The sequence below is a fragment of the Nicotiana tabacum genome, chromosome 21, assembly GCF_000715075.1.
Source record: "Nicotiana tabacum cultivar K326 chromosome 21, ASM71507v2, whole genome shotgun sequence".
NCBI lineage: Eukaryota > Viridiplantae > Streptophyta > Magnoliopsida > Solanales > Solanaceae > Nicotiana > Nicotiana tabacum.
This window is the reverse complement of record NC_134100.1, coordinates 64,305,337-64,319,785: the sequence shown is the minus strand read 5'-3', so window position 1 is coordinate 64,319,785 and position 14,449 is coordinate 64,305,337. Positions and strand designations below refer to the sequence as shown.

Below are 14,449 nucleotides of genomic sequence, written 5' to 3'. Positions count from 1 at the left end.
TGGATTGAAACAAGATTAGTTCACTACACAGTACCATAAAATCATCCGAGTCATAATTCACACAGTGTACGCCCACACGCCCGTCACTTAGCATGTGCGTCACCTCAACACCTAAACACATATCACATATATTCAGGGGTTCATACCCTCATCACTAAGTTTAGAAGTGTTACTTACCTTGAACAAGCCGAATCCAATACCAAGCAGTCCAACAATACTCTGGAAACGCCATCCCGCGCGTACCGACCTTAGAACGGCTCAAAACTAGCCAAAATCAACTCAATAATATCAAATAATGCCAAAGGAAGCAAACCCAAACGATAAAGGTGGAATCTTCAAAAGCTCAAAGTGAACCAAAAAGTCAAACTCAGGCCCGCACCTCGGAGCCTGATAAAACTCACAAAATCCGACAACCCATTCAATTACGATTCCAACCATACTAGTTTCACTCAAATACGACTCTGAATCGATGTTCCAAACTCAAAAATTCACTTTATGAAATTTAAGACAAAACCCCCCAAAATTTCACTTTGAAATCATCAATTAAATGCCAAAATGGAGATGGATTCATGAAATATAACCAAAACCTAGTATAGATCACTTATCCCAATCCATGTGGTGAAAATCACCTCCAAAATCGCCCAAATTCAAAGTCTCTAACTCAAAATATGACAAAAAGAACCAAATCTCGATATATAATGAGTTTGCCTAGAACTTCCGCATTTGCGAACAAAATGCCGCACCTGTGGTCTCGCATTTGTGATCTAAAACGTCGCATCTGCGACCTCAACTTAAGGAACCATGATCGCACCTGCGGAACACCTTCCGCGCCTGCGACTTTGCAGAAGCGTATGCACCACCACAGAAGCGGACACCTAGCTCACGACCATTCTCGCAGAAGCGTTACATACCCCGCAGAAGCGCCTACACATCTACGCTTATTCCTCCGCAGATGCGAAACTCACCAAGACGCCTCTTATTCGTAGAAGCAAGAATTTCATCGCATAAGCACGTCCGCACCTGCGGCCAATTATGCGCAGGTGCGAAGAACCAGCACCAGAACTGCCAACATGAACAAAAATTATCTGAAACTCATCCAAAACACATCTGAGCCCTCTCGGGACCCCGTACAAACATGCCAACAAGTCACATAACATAACACGAACCTACTCGAGTCCTCAAATCACACATAACAGCACCGAAACGACGAATCACACCTCAAATTGACTTAATGAACTTTTGAACTTTTAACTTCCAAAACTCATGTCGAACCATATCTAATCAACTCGGATAAACTCTAAATTTTTCACACAAGTCCCAAATGACATAACAAAGCTATTCCAATTCCCGAAACCGCAATCCGAACCTAATATCATCAAAGTCAACTCCCGGTCAAACTTATGAACATTCCAAAACTTCAAATTTCCAATTTTCGCCAATGAGTGTCGAAACCTTCTAGAATTATCCAAATGCAAATCCGGGAATACGCCCAAGTTCAAATCACCATCCGGACCTAAAGGAACCATCAAAACTTTGATCCGGGGTCAAATACTCAAAAGTCAAACTTGGTCAACTCGTCCAACATAAAGCTTCCTAGTTGAGAATCATTCTTCCAAATCAAATTCTGAATCACCTGAAAACCAAAACCGACGATTCACACAAGTCATAATATATCATACGAAGCTACTCAAGACTTCAAATAGCATAATGGAATGCAAATGTTCAAAACGACCGGTCGGGTCATTACAAATATTGAGTTGTGACCATGCCGGGCGGATTGAGATATTGGTACGTGAGTTGTCCGTGCGGTCGTGATGAAAAATGTGGGCACGAGGTTCCATGAGCATATGATTTGTGATTTGGGACTCGTGACTTGTGTTTATGAGATGGGTTACCTTAGAGTAATTCTGTTGTGAAACTTATGTTAGAACAGTTTGAGTATTCGGTTATCATTGTTTTTCCTTAATTGGTTTTATGGTATTTAACGGTGTTCGGATTACTTTACGGTTATATCACTTGTTTATTCCTTGTTGTCATTTTTTGCTTATTGTTTTCATTATTAGCTTTATACTTATTTACTGCACAAGTTATTATGACTAGTAGGTGTCTTGACTTATACCTCGTCACTACCCCATCGAGGTTAGTCTTGATACTTACTGGGTACCGACTGTGGTGTACTCATACTACACTTCTGCATATTTTTGTGGAGAGCCAGGTATTGGAGATATCAGACTTAGACAGAGTTAAAGCGAGATTGTAAGGATTCAAGGTAGAGTTGCTTGGTCGTCGCAGTCCCTTGCATTCTCTTCATTTTATTGTACTATTAATTTTTAATCAAACAGTATTGAGTATTTGATCCTTGAGATCATTCTATATATTCAGTTAGTGTTCGTGACTCAGTATTACCGGTCTTTGGAGATTTTCATATTTGTTTCCGCTGTTAGTTTTGATTAAAAAGAAAAAAAAATTGGCTTGAATTATTATAAAATCGGCTTACCTAGTCTTAGAGACTAGGTGTCATCACGACGCCTAAGGTGGGATTTTGGGTCGTGACAGATTCATAAAGCTCTTGGATAACTAACTCAATAAAAGAAGAAACTCTTTCCCATAGAAATCCTCAATCATTATTTAATATATTCATCTTAAATTTAGTTTCAACAAGAACACAAGCCCTTAAAGATTTTTATGATTTATTTTTGAAAATATTTTTAATCAGCTATTCTCAAATTTATTTGAGAAGACAGAAATAGGTTTAAATACACTTTTATTACGATACTTCAAAAACTCTTCAAATAGCACAAATTGAAGAATTGAATCTTATCTCCTTTCAACTTTTTTCCGGGGAAAAACATCTTATGTGCTTTCGACTTATTGTCCCTCAAAGGTTTCTTTGTTACTCCTGTAGTAAGATTTTAATTACTAAAACATAAAATCAAGTAATCAAACAGGCAAGATTAATTCAGGTATTACAATTAAAGCATGATGTAGGTATAATTCTGCTCGGTCATAACCAAGAATCTAGCTTATGTACGAACGCTCGTCACCTTGTATGTACGTAGCACCCAAAACACATAGCACATAACAAATAGAGTGCCTACGTAGATAATTCTCACTTATAAAATTAGGCAAGAGACTTACCTTACTTCCAAGTCTACCCGCCTCCAATACTTCACTAACACCTCAAATCGACGCAGAGCAACTCGAAACTAGTCAAAGGGACGAGCAAACCAATCAATGTATCCTCAAAAACTCATAATTTAACAATAGAATCAATTCCCAACCTCACTCAAAAAGTCAACAAAAATCAACTCGGATTTCGAAAAATTTTGAAGATAAATATTACACATGGTATCACGAACCCAAATATATAATTTATATCCAATTCCATAATCAATTTCGTAATCAAATCTCATTATTACCAAATTCTAGATTTTTCAACAAAATCCTACAATTCTACTAATTTCCATGTTAAAATCCACACGTAATCCATGTATTTTACTCACAATAAGCAGAAATCACATACCTCGTGATACTTGATGAAAATGGCTCTTCAAAAAGCTCCCAAATCGCCCAAGCCAAAAGAAAATAGGATGAAATGAAACTTATATTCTGCCCAGGTCCTTCCTCTTCGCGATCGCGAAAGCACCACCACGACCGCGAAGGCCAAAACTGCCACCGCTGGAATTTCTTTCTACGCGATCATGAGTGTCCTCACGCGATCGCAAATAATAATAACCCAAGCCTTCGCGATCGCGAGCTAAGCCCCGGAATACAAAGGCCAAAATCCCAGCCCCCAGAACTTACTATTACGCGATTGTGAAAGGCCTCAAGCGATTGCGAAACACAAGCTTCCAACCCAGGCTAGCCCCTGTTACCCATCGCGTTCGCGACCCTCTCCATGCAAACACAAAGCTTAGTCAGCCTCCCTTCTGCGATCACGACCCTTCATCTGCGCAACCGAAGAACAACTCGCCCCCAACACTACATAATACTACGTGATTGCGTAGCACCTTCGCAGTCGCGATTCACACCAGATAGCAGCAAAATCTGCCAAGTTCAACATTGCTTTGGGTGGTCCGAAACTCACCCGAGCCATCCGGGATCCCGTCTGATCATACCAACAAGTCCATAAATGTAATCCGGACCTACTCGAGGTCTCGAAGAACACAAAATAACATCAGAGCCAAGAATCGCATCTCAAACCAAACTAATCAACCTCTAAACTTCAAACTTCTTCCAACTAACTCCATCTACGATGAATCATACTTAGACAACTCAGAATGACACCAAATTCACACACAATTCCAATATGACAAAATGAAGCTACCCCACAGGATCGAAATGCCAAACAGGGTCTGATAATACCAAAGTCAACCCCAAGTTAAACATAGAAAATTGTAAAACCTTCAAAATGCCAACTTCCAACAATAAGCGTTGAAACGCTCCCATTCTACCCGAAACTCGATTCGAATATACGCCCAAGTCCAAAATCACCATACGAACCTATTGTAACCTTCAAATCTCGATTTCGAGGTTGTTTACTCAAAGTGTTGACTTAAGTCAAACTTGGCCACCTTAGGCCACTATTATGGAACTAAGTATTCTGAATTCAAACAGAATACTTCCAAAAACAAACCAACTGCACCGCAAAGTCATAAAATAGGAAAAGCACATACGAAAAGTCTTAAATAGGGGAATGGGGTTCTAGAAAGTAAAACAACTGATCGAGTCGTTGCAGTAATAATCCAGCTATAATCACTTTGAAAACACACCTTGGACATTATGGAATGATCTTGGGTTAGTATCTCCTTGAAAGGAATAGATTTTAACTCTTTGGGGTGTTAAGAATGAGAAAATCACATTTTTGGGGCCTTTTATAGGCCTAGGATAATCTGTTGCAACGGTTGAAATCTGTGGTCATGGTTGGCCTGGTCCCTCAGGCCTTCCTTCGATGCCACATTCTGGAATTTACCACGATTGAACTATGGCCACGGTCGGTCCCCACGGTTTGAACCGTTGGCCACAGCTGTTTCGAGGGCCAGGGTACTACACTGCTACCCTTTAGTAAAAAAGTCATAACCTTTTGTATTAATGTAGACGATAAACGGTTTGAAATTCTGAAAATTAGAGTCAAAGAGCTTTCATTTGACATATAGCTCTTAGCTCAATTCGTCATAAGCTGGAAGATATGCTCGGTTGAAACGGATCTTGTGCAACTAAGATCGTCTTCTCCCCTTAACCATCTTCAATTGGTTCCATACCACTGCTACTCCCTTTCTAAACATCTGTAATGCCTTCCAAGAATGAGATTTAGGTGTTATACACGTTCAAAACTTTTCATATACCCCTGTGCCCAAATTAGTGCCTGAACGAGGACGAAATAAATAGCAAAAAAATTCCGGGGCATTATGCTATAGTCGAGGATTGAGTCCCCTGAATAACATAATTTTCAAACAAATTGGAAATCACTGTATAGTGAATTCATTTGATCTATCTGCCTTGCTCGACGGACTCAAATTCTTCAGCAGTAGTGACTAATGTTTGCCTAAATCTATTTTTTATACCATCATATGGGTGCCAATCTTCCTATTGCCTACTCCACGAAGCACACACACATATACTACTATCTTCGCATGTATAAATCTGCAATAGTTTTCTAATAACTTCGGCGAAGGGAATTTTCTTGTCCTCTGTTTCTTCGCGATAGGTGCGAACCAAATATTGAAGAGTTTAAAGTAGTAAGCTAATAAACTGACCTTATTACCAGGGAAAGGAAGTGAAAGAAAAGTTGTTAGGCGTAATCAGCCAGTGCAAAGTAATTGTCATCACCCTGTATTTTAAACCCATGGACTAATTCGACAACATTAATGTCTTAGAAAGGAAAACCTCTTACGGTAATGATATATATACACCTTTCTTTCTTTCTTTTTTGAAGAAATTACAATAAACCTTTTTATGGTACCCTATTCCGCTACTGAGGTTGTAGAATCTTGTAATAGCGAGATACTTGTCCATAGTACTCACCAATGAACACGCGTGAGTCATCATAAAAATTTAAAGCCCTCCCTCCAACGCCCAAGGTTTCAAACAAACAGGAAAATACGAAAAGGAAGCTAAAAATATCCCAAGCGGGATATACAAGACAAAAGGATGAATTCCAACCAGCATCTTCAATAACAAAGGGCAGATACTTTTAAACATGAATATTTAGCAAAAGACGATTCTTCTGATGTAAATAAATATGAGGGAGCCTTTCAATGCATGTTTTGTTCATTATCAATCAGTGGAGCTGTGGAAGGTGATGCAGAACTCAGTTGTACAAACAGTATTTGAAGAAAGAATACTGAAAGTGTACTAATACCTTGTGAGATCATCAGAAAACCAACAATAACACCCACATAAAAGCTGTGGCCATTATCTGAACTGGCGATAGTTTACAGTTTATCTGGCTGCTATTAGCATCATCATTGGTAGATTGTGATGGTGCTAATCTGGGGCAGTCCAGACCTTGTTTAGTACCTGTGCACATACTGGCAAAAAGACCAGGTGGGTACTTCCCGCGGAGATTGATGTAGCTGAACATGGTGGCGGAGCACTCATATGACAAATCATTCAAAAGATCAGAAAAGGGCAAGCAAACTGTACAAAAGCATCACAGCATTGTTTGGCTGGGAATTGCGGTCCTTTGCATTGGCTAGTGATGACTGTGTAGTTCTGCAACTCAAAGCTAACAGGACAAGCTGCATAGAGTATTGATGCAAACAATGCTTCAGCAATTCTTAAGGGGATTTAAGCAAACTCAGATCATCTTCTAAGTCAGTTTATAAATTGAACAGTATATTACAAAACGCAATAACTCTATACATATAAAAATAACCAATACACAAATTGCAGTTAAATATTTCGGGCAGCTCAAACGAACCATGTTTGTTATTCCACCAGTACTCATGTTAATAGCTTGTTCCCTGAAGATGCTTATCTTTATTCTTAATTCCCTTGTCCAAAGATAATTCTGGATTGTCTTCTCTCCAACCCAACCACCACAGATATCTTTTAAGAGAAAGTAAGCTAAAACAATTGTCTTCTCTATCATGACATAACCATAGTCATTCTTAGATGTTTGGACAATATTTAATTGAAGTTGAAAAAAGAGAGTATTTCAAGTTGAAGTTGGAACGAAAGAGAGTTATGTTTAGCACTTTCATCAGAACATCCTGTACCACAATTCAAATCATATCTTATAAACAAGTTACATAACTAACTTCAACCCAGATGTCATGCAGTCCTAGATGATATTTCAACCGCATAGAGATGCAACTACAATGCAATATTATCAAATGAACAGCACTTGCTCCATTTACAATGATCTGATAATGGTCATACATTTCCACGTTCAGCATCTTTGAGAATAATTTAACCAGAAAAGCAGATGGAAAAGAAAAGAAAAGTTGAACTCGACAGTCCATGGAACTGAGCTCCACCAAAGCAAATTTTGTGAATTAGAAGTAAAACAAAAGCCTATGAGCGCAATTCACCATTGCCTGAAATCATCATATCCGTATATTCTTGAGTTAAAAAGACCTCATTCCGCAATCAAACGAGATGGGGAGTTATAAAGAAATCAAAGCATTTGAAGATCGTCACTTGACTGTTCATAGCCATTCTTAAAATTAATGAAGACATCAGGATTTGCTTACAGATTTTGATATGCACGTGTAGGAAAGAAAGAGTTCTATCAAAAAATGCATTTGGTTCTTCGCAGACACTTAAAATGCGAGAATGCAATCAAGACTGGAGCACATGATAACTGCTTATAGAACTTGAAAAGAAAAAATCTAAAAGAACATTACGTGGAACCATCACATTGTCACTCTTACTCCAAAAAAAAAGCAGAAGAGGTTATGCACTTGAAGCCAAAAGACATTAACACCTTAACCAGAACAAGACACTACTCAAATTAGTGCCTGCTCCGGGGGAAATGAGTAAACTCGACATTATGTGGAAAAGATTCATATATTGTTACATTTAACATTCATGAAGTGCCAACAAAGTTTGCCCTAGCCGTTCCAAGTGTTCCTTTTTTGGGAAAAGTTTTTTTTTTCCCCTGCAGTAGTAGAAGGCATCCGAGATTGTTAAAACAAAAAGAATTTAAGTTACATGCACTGATTGACAATGTAATGTATTTCTTACACCATCAGTGCAATTTAACCTCTTATAGTTAAGATATCAATCGATGCTATCAAATAGAGTTATCGATATCTGTAATTACCTTTTAATTGACATAATTGTACAGATATATTTTGCAAGATTAATGCATAGTACTTAAACAAATTTTGATCAAGAGAACCCAGAGAGCACAAGACAGCAAATCGAGATACATCATTAAGCATTCTCCCACCTTCAATTTCAAAGGGGAAAAACCCTTTCCTTTCCCCAAACAAAAATGAAATTTTGACATAGAGGCCCCAAGAAAACGAGATCAGAAGAGAATAAAACTGAAAAATGACATACTCCCTCCGTTTCAATTTATTTGAACGTATTTCCTTTTTAGTCCGTGCCAAAAAGAATGACCGCTTTCCCTATTTGGAAATAATTTACCTTTATGTAATGATTTATAACCACACAAAATATATACATCATTTTACACCACAAGTTTAAAAGTTTTATGTCTTTTCTTAAACTACTTCGTGCCCAATCAAATGGGTTCACATAAATTGAAACCGAGGGAGTATAAAGTGTAACCCAAGAGCAATTTATCGAAGTTCAATGAAATGATGTTTTCTCCTACCAAAATTTAGAGCATAGACGATGACCTCATAACTACGATCAACTAAATCGTGAAAAACATAAAATAATTAAATCAGGAAAAGAAGCTTGAAGATTACCTTTTCTAACCTGAAGGAGATTTCTCCCGGTTGAAACTCTATGAACCAAAATTCCATCTGTGGCACGAAAATCTATAATATGGCAATTAACTTTGATTGCACTGAAAACCAAAAAAAAAAAAAAAAAAAAAAACTCTAATAGTAAAAGAAAAAGGAGCAAACCGGAGATAGAAGTTGAAGACGAAACGGCAGGCAAAAGGGAGCAAGAGAGAAGTAGAATAAAACAAGAGCAACAGTGTGTCCAGTCCATTGTTTTAAGAGGAGGGTTTCTTCTTATCTATTCAAATTTAAAATGTGACAAAAAAAAGATACTAGGAGCGATGCTGTCTTCACTGATAGTTCACAGATAGAACTGATTCTCTTTTCTTTCTTTTTTTTGATTTCTATTAATGGAGGTAAAAGTTAAAACTGAATGCTCATCTCATTAATAACTCTCATTACTAAATGCTCTTACGTTCTTTCCACCTAATGCAACACCAACGTCTGCTTCCGTGATAGAGTAGTTACTTGTGCCTCAATTTCTTTTTTGGTTTCTTCTTAAATTTTGTATTCACTCCTGTTACCTATTGTAAATATAAAATTATGTCATTGAGATAAAATAAAAATATTTAAGTTAAATTATTTTTAAGTATAACAGGAATTATACTCTTTAAAATATACTCCTCCGGTCCACAATAAGTACTTTTTTGACTGTTTTCACACATGTTAAGAAATTCACATTTTAATATTAATTAACAATGAAATTGACTATATTAACATTTACTATCTCTTCACATAAATACTTCTAACACATACTCTAACACTATTTACTCCAAAGGCAATGTAAAAAAAAAAATAATAATTCATTCTTGAAATCTGGAAAAATCAGATATTTTGGGACCACAAAAAAAGACCAAAAAATCACTTATTGTGGACCGGAGGGAGTACCAAAAAGAGACCATGAACCCGTTTGGATTGTCTTGTTTTAAGTGTTTTTAAGCCAAAATAGCTTTTAAGTCATTTTGTTGCGTGTTGGATAAAGTAAAAAAAGAAGTGCTTTTAAGTACTTGTTTTAAAGCTAAATTGACAACAAAATAAAAACAAAAAAACCAAAAGATAGAATTCCTAACTTATGATTTATGCTTAAAAGTTATTTAAAATAAATTTATCCAAACGAGCTCAATGTCACATAAACTAGAACTTAGAAGTATTAGTTAAAAATTGCTAAATAAATTGAAATAAACTGAACGGACATATTTTGGATAAGCACATTAGAGTCGCTACAACTAAATAAAGATAAATTAATATTACTTTCTCTATTTCAATTTATGTGGTCATAATTTGATTCAATGTAGAGTTTTAAAAAAGAAAAAAAAATTAAAACTTAAAATCTTAAATATGACGTGAGACTTTTGAATATAAAGCATGTAGCTAAATGTAAAATAAAAATTTTAAAATTAAATTATTTATAGATCTGAAAAAGTATTATGTGTTAGAACATTAAAAAAGAAAATACAATACTAGTACTAGTAGCTAGAGTCCGGAACCAAAATAATGCATTTTTGGACTCAAGGCGCAAAAATAGGTGAAAAAAAAGTTAGTGACCAAAATACATATAGCGCCCTTTAAAAGGGCACTATATTTGAATATGAAAAGACGGTCAGGTATAGCGCTGTTTATTAAGGCGCTATACATATTCTGTGGGCCCACCAATAATTATTTTGCGCTTAACTGACATAATAATAATTCAAATGGGTATAGCGCATTTATTTAAGGCGATATACCCCAAAAAATTCGACCCCCAGGATTTGGAATTGCCTTATTTAAAGACGTTAAGGATTTTGTAAAAATTCATTGAGAAAAATTCTCAAGTCTTGTTAAATTTTTCTTCGTTAAGTTGTTTTGCATTTTGTCATAATATCTGAAGAGCGAAGAATTAGGGTTTCATTATATTGGGGGGGTGAGGTTGTGGTGGCGCATAACTCAGTAAGCTATAGTTTATCTCCATAGTATCATGTTAAGTTGCCACTTACAATGGAGTATGATAGATTGGTATCGTTGTTATGTAAAACAATGAGTGTGAGCAAACGTTCAGTGAACCTTAAAGTAACTGGAAGATATCCATATTCTGTCACTCCGTAAGGGGTTTCTTGTTATGCTGAGTTTAACATCGAGGATGATGAAACTCTGAGTGATTTTTTGAAGACTCCGGATAAATACCAGAAATTTCTTTTGATAAAAATATTGGAAATGTACGTCAAGGCTGAAGACGTTCGCAATAATGAGGTTGCGCAAAGCAGGGATATCCCTCAGTCTCCGTCCGGTCAAGTAGAGGGGTGGGCGGAATCAGGTCATGTCGCTGGTCCCAAGTATCGATCTCTGCCTCTAGCCTTGTCATATATGTCTGGTCCACCCTGGAACGATCATCCCGCTAGTAATGTGTGATATGCCAAGCGGGGGGGGGGGTACAAGCTGCGGGCGGCCAAACTAGCGACGTACTCGCTCGGTGGCATGATGCTCCACAATAGCAAGGAACATCAACGGGACGGAAGAGCTCCACATAATTCGGCCAACCAAGCAATAATCGGGCAATCCAACTATTAGATCGTTGTTGTATGGCCTCCAAATGAACTATTAAGTAACAACAGAAAACGTTAGTATACTCAACACATATGAAGCCAGGCCAAGTAAACTTAGGTATACATTTACCTGTGCGCCCTCCAGCAAATCCAACAAATCCCTGCACAAAGGGAGATTATGTCGAGCCTCGTACTCTCGTCCATATCTCTGCCTATCAACCCACCTCCTAGCTAGAGGGAGAAATGGAGGTGGTGCACCCGGAGCTAATGGTGGTAGAGATGGCTGCAAATGCAGGAACCGCTCCCAGGCTCAAACCTAACACACAAAGTGGACGTAAAATTTAAGGTATATTTTTATTGGGTATGTTATAATGAATAGAGTATTCGAATATGTTTTCACCTGTAGCATCGACAAAAATCCAGCAACGTCACGCTGGGTGCCCATACTCGCCTGGCACATCTGCCTGTACAAGTAGCCGAGAACAACAACACTTCAGCTGTACTGGGGTAAATCATCTAGCCGCTCAAGATGATGAAGAAATCTCAAGCTGGCTAGGTTTCCCGAAGTGTTCGGGAACAAAACCCCTCCAAACATAAGGAGTAGCAGCAACCTCGTATACCGGTGAATATGAAGCTTCAGTGTATCGTCTGTGATGTCAGAGTGCAATGCCACCAAATGCTGTCGGACAATCGTCAACTGCAGACGACTAGTCCCAAACAGTGCAGTCTCATCCGGTGACTGGAAACCGGTGAGCTGCTGCAACATCTCCTTGTAGTGCAAACCCGTATACTCTCTGATGGCATTTGACAAAGCAACAAGGTGTCCATCAACGGGCAAACCATACAGGACCTCCACGTCCTGAAGCGTGATAGTGGCCTCGCCAATGGGCAAATGGAATGTGTGCGTCTCCGGTCGCCACCACTCTATCAAGGCCGTAATCAACGATCAATCCAACTGTAGCCGGCCGATCTCCACAATCCTATAAAAGCCCGTATCCTGGAGGCGTCTGACTATACGGGGATGGAGAGGGTGGTCCGTGAGAAAGCCTCACATATCGTCTACTCTCCTGGCCCGGAACGTTTGGGCCAGTAACTGTCCCTCCCATATGTGCGACGACCTATGATCGCCCTGTAACAACAGTAGCTCCAGATTGGCAGGTCTGGGATGCAAAGGCGGAACCTACATGTCGTCTACTGTAAATTAAACAATATTAATTACATTATTTTACTTTAATATGTTAGTTTTGTTATTTTACATGTTAGTTTTATTTTTTTATATGTTTGTTTGTATTCACATATGGGTTCCGGGCTCGATATTTGAGGTCTAGTAGCACCAAGATATCCTGAATTCTTATGTTCATGATGAGAAAATTTTCTCGATTTATCACTTAACATGTCTGTTATTTTATATGTTAGTTTATTATTTATATGTTAGTTTTATATTGTATATGTTAGTTTTATTAATTTATATGTTAGTTTTATTATAATATAGTTTTGTTTATGACTCACTTATTTTTGACTATAATAAAATTAAATAATTAATTTTTATAATTATACACGATTTAATTATTAAATATTCACATATGGGTTCCGGGCTCGATATTTGAGGCCCAGTAGAACCAATGTATCCGGAAAATATTGTTATTTTTTCATGTTATTTTCTTACGATCGCTGACTAGAATTGGACAAAGTTTGTGTTTGAATTATCAGCTATTTTGACGTATTTTTGGGTATAATAGATACTTAAATGATTAATTTCAATAACTACAAGGATATTACGCTAAAGATCATTGCATTTTACTACGCTAAAAGAGCACTACATTACAAATACAAGCACTACATTAGGCCACAAGATATCACTAGAGGGAACTAAAGTAACAATTTATCTATTTTACTAGTCTTTAAGCAAATAAATAATCTAAATCGGATAAAAATAGCAAATAAATTTAATCACAAAACATTCACGAAAATAGATATACCACAATAAAAAGTAACTAATTAAGTTTTTTTTAATAACTAATAATAATTTCTCTATTTTTACTATTTTTTTAGCACACTAATATCATAGTCCGGATAAAAATAATAAATTAGTTAAATCGCAAAACAATCACAAAACAACATAAAACACATTAAAAATAACTAATATGCATTTTTTATACGAGTTTTAACAAAAATTAAGTCGGAATACCTCGATTTAAGATTTTTGGAAAGTTGAAGATTCAATGATTTAGAGCCGAAACGAGCAACCCACCACGAGAGAACGCCTTAGCTAGGATGTGAGATCTAGAATCTTTACTTTTTGCGTGACATGTGGGGTCTACTCGAGATTTTTTGGTCGTTAATGGGGGGGGGGGGGGGACGCTGTTCGTTAGTTTTTTTAAGAGGAGGGGGGAAGAGTTCTGTTTGGTGGGGAAAGGGATGACGCCTTAATAAACGGCGCTATACCTGACCGTCTTTTCATATTCAAATATAACGCCCCTTTAAAGGACGCTATATGTATTTTGGTCATTAACTTTGTTTTCTACCTATTTTTGTGTCTTAGTCCAAAAATGCATTATTTTGGTTCCGGATCCCTAGTAGCTACGAGTACAAAACAGAGATAAAGACAGAAAAGGACGGAGGTGCTCCAGCGACCTCTGGTCTACGCGGAAATACGGTTGCCTCCAGACCGCGTCGTGTACAGTTTTCTCCGTCCCTAACAGTTTAATTTTTTCCAATTCTAGATTTTCTTTAGGAAAAACCTCTTTTTTCTACTAACGCATATAGTACGAAATTATTTTAACAGATCCATCATACTTGTTTTACAATTTTCCTAGTGGCATATATTTTGGTTAGATATTTTTTATATCAATAATATAATAATACTAATAAAAGAGATGTAGCTTCTTTGCTTAACTTTAATTTTTTACTTTCAAGGAAATTTCACTTTATACTCTTTTCTTAACTAAAATTTCACGTGTTCTGATTGTGCTTTTTACAGCGTGAGTTGGCTTCTATTTTCATTTC

The 14,449-nt window shown here is 37.2% G+C and overlaps 1 pseudogene; it reads right to left on the bottom strand.

The window, feature by feature from the left end:
* Window positions 1–6,242: 6,242 nt before the first annotated feature.
* LOC107806447 (GPI-anchored protein LLG1-like) lies at window positions 6,243–9,360 on the bottom strand (annotated as a pseudogene).
* Between the last annotated feature and the right edge of the window lie 5,089 nt (window positions 9,361–14,449).